Source organism: Lolium rigidum, chromosome 4 (assembly GCF_022539505.1).
Source record: "Lolium rigidum isolate FL_2022 chromosome 4, APGP_CSIRO_Lrig_0.1, whole genome shotgun sequence".
Lineage (NCBI taxonomy): Eukaryota > Viridiplantae > Streptophyta > Magnoliopsida > Poales > Poaceae > Lolium > Lolium rigidum.
Genome location: NC_061511.1, coordinates 138,368,299 through 138,371,886, shown reverse-complemented (window position 1 = coordinate 138,371,886; position 3,588 = coordinate 138,368,299).

Below are 3,588 nucleotides of genomic sequence, written 5' to 3'. Positions count from 1 at the left end.
ATTCCACCTTCGAGGTTATCATCCGAACCCCTTCCAGTATTAAGTTGCAAACAACGAGACAATTGCATTAAGTATGGTGCGTAATGTAATCAACACAAATATCCTTAGACAAAGCATCGATGTTTTATCCCTAGTGGCAACAACACATCCACAACCTTAGAGGTTCTTGTCACTCCCAGCATTCAATGGAGGCATGAACCCACTATCGAGCATAAATACTCCCTCTTGGAGTTACAAGTATCAACTTGGCCAAAGCCTCTACTAGCAATGGAGAGCATGCAAGAACATAAACAACATATATGATAGATTGATAATCAACTTGACATAGTATTCAATATTCATCGGATCCCAACAAACACAACATGTAGCATTACAAATAGATGATCTTGATCATGATAGGCAGCTCACAAGATCTAACATGATAGCACAATGAGGAGAAGACAACCATCTAGCTACTGCTATGGACCCATAGCCCAGGGGTGGACTACTCACACATCGACCCGGAGGCGATCATGGCGATGAAGAGACCTCCGGGAGATGATTCCCCTCTCCGCAGCGGGTGCCGGAGGCGATCTCCCCGAATCCCCCGAGATGGGATTGGCGGCGGCATCTCTGGAAGGTTTTCCGTATCGTGGCTCTCGGTACTGGGGGTTTCGCGACGAAGGTTTTAAGTAGGCGGAAGGGTAGGTTTAGGGGCGGCGCGAGGGCCCCACACGCCAGGGCCGCGCGGCCAAGGTCAGGGCCGCGCCGCGCTGTTGTGTCGGCGCCTCGTCGCCCCACTTCATTTCCCTTTCGGTCTTCTGGAAGCTTCGTGGAAAAATAAGACCCTGGGCATTGATTTTGTCCAATTCCGAGAATATTTCCTTTGTAGGATTTTCAAAACCAAAAACAGCAGAAAACAACAACTGGCTCTTCGGCATCTCGTCAATAGGTTAGTGCCGGAAAATGCATAATAATGACATATAATGTGTATAAAACATGTGAGTATCATCATAAAAGTAGCATGGAACATTAGAAATTATAGATACGTTTGAGACGTATCAATAACCTGAAGGTGGACTTTTTAGGCATAGATGCATGCTGGATAGCGGTCTATGTACTTTGTCGTAATGCCCTGATTAAATCTCATAGTACTCATCATGATATATGTATGTGCATTGTTATGCCTTCTTTATTTGTCAATTGCCCAACTGTAATTTGTTCACCCAACATGCTATTTATCTTATGGGAGAGACACCACTAGTGAACTATGGACCCCGGTCCATTCTTTACATCTGAAATACAATCTATCGCAATTGTTCTTTATCGTTCTTCGCAAACAAACATCATCTTCCACACTATACATCTAATCCTTTGTTTACGGCAAGCCGGTGAGATTGACAACCTCACCGTTACGTTGGGGCAAAGTACTTTGATTGTGTTGTGCGGGTTCCACGTTGGCGCCGGAATCCCTGGTGTTGCGCCGCACTACACTCCGCCACCAACAACCTTCACGTGTTCCTTGACTCCCTACTGGTTCGATAACCTTGGTTTCTTACTGAGGGAAAACTTGCTGCTGTACGCATCACACCTTCCTCTTGGGGTTCCCAACGGACGTGTGTCTTACACGCCATCAAGCTCTTTTTCTGGCGCCGTTGTCGGGGAGATCAAGACACACTGCAAGGGGAGTCTCCCACATCCAATCTCTTTACTTTGTTTTTGTCTTGCTTTACTTTACTTTATTTACTGCTTTGTTTGCTCTTATATCAAAAATACAAAAAAAATTAGTTGTCAGCTTTACTTTATTTACTGTCTTGTTCTCCATATCAAAAACACACAAAAAAATTAGTTACTTGCATTTACTTTATTTAGTTTGCTTTGTTTACTATTGCTAAAATGAATACTTCTGAAAATACTAAGTTGTGTGACTTCACTAGCACAAATAATAATGATTTCCTATGCACACCTATTTCTCCACCTGCTACTACAACAAAATTCTTTGAAATTAAACCTGCTTTACTAAATCTTGTTATGAGAGAGCAATTTTCTGGTGTTACTTCTGATGATGCTGCTGCCCATCTTAATAATTTTGTTGAACTATGTGAAATGCAAAAGTATAAGGATGTAGATGGTGACATTATAAAATTAAAATTGTTTCCTTTCTCCTTAAGAGGAAGAGCTAAAGATTGGTTGCTATCTACTCGCCTAGAAATATTATTGATTCTTGGACTAAATGTAAAGATGCTTTCATTGGTAGATATTATCCTCCCGCTAAAATTATATCTTTGAGAAGTAGCATAATGAATTTTAAGCAATTAGATAATGAACATGTTGCTCAAGCATGGGAGAGAATGAAATCTTTGGTAAAGAATTGCCCTACCCATGGACTAACTACTTGGATGATCATCCAAACCTTTTATGCGGGATTGAATTTTTCTTCGCGGAACCTATTGGATTCAGCTGCTGGAGGTACCTTTATGTCCATTACTTTGGGGCGGCAACAAAGCTTCTTGATAATATGATGATAAATTACTCTGAATGGCACACTGAAAGGGCTCCACAAGGTAAGAAGGTAAATTCTGTTGAAGAAACCTCCTCCTTGAGTGATAAGATTGATGCTATTATGTCTATGCTTGTGAATGGTAGATCTAATGTTGATCCTAATAATGTTCCTTTAGCTTCATTGGTTGCCCAAGAAGAACATGTTGATGTAAACTTCATTAAAAGTAATAATTTCAACAACAATGCTTATAGGAATAATTCTGGTAACAACTATAGGCCATATCCTTCTGCTAATGGTAATAGTTATGGTAATTCTTATGGGAATTATTACAATAATAATAGGAGTGTACCCCCTAGTCTTTAAGCCATGCTTAAAGAATTTATTAGCACACAAACTGCTTTTAACAAATCTGTTGAGGAAAAGCTTGCTAAAATTGATATTCTTGCTTCTAAGGTTGATAGACTTGCCTCTGATGTTGATCTTTTAAAATTGAAAGTTATGCCTAATAAGGATAATGATAATAAAATTGTTACCACAGCAAACGCCATCCAAGTTCGAATTAATGAAAATATTAGATTGATGGCTGAATTGCATGCTAGGTGGGAAACAGAAGAAAACGAAAAACTTGCTAAAGAGAATAATGTAGCTAAAGTTTGGACTATTACCACCACTAGTAATGATAATGCTTCACATGTTGCTACACCCCCTACTATTAATGGTAAAATAATTGGTGTTGACAATGTTTCTACTCCTAGTGCAAAGCGTGCAAAATTGCCTGAAACTGCTAAAACTGCTGAAATTGTTTGTGATAAAACTGCTGAAATTTTTCAAAATATTGGGGACAATGATTCCATTGCTGTAGATCATAATGGTTTAGATTTTGATGATTGTCACATCTCTGAAGTTATAAAGTTCTTACAAAAACTTGCTAAAAGTCCCAATGCTAGTGCTATAAATTTGGCCTTTACAAAACATATTACAAATGCTATCATAAAAGCTAGAGAGGAGAAACTAAAACTTGAGACTTCTATTCCTAGGAAGTTAGAAGATGGTTGGGATCCCATCATTAAGATGAGGGTCAATGATTTTGATTGTAATGCTTTATG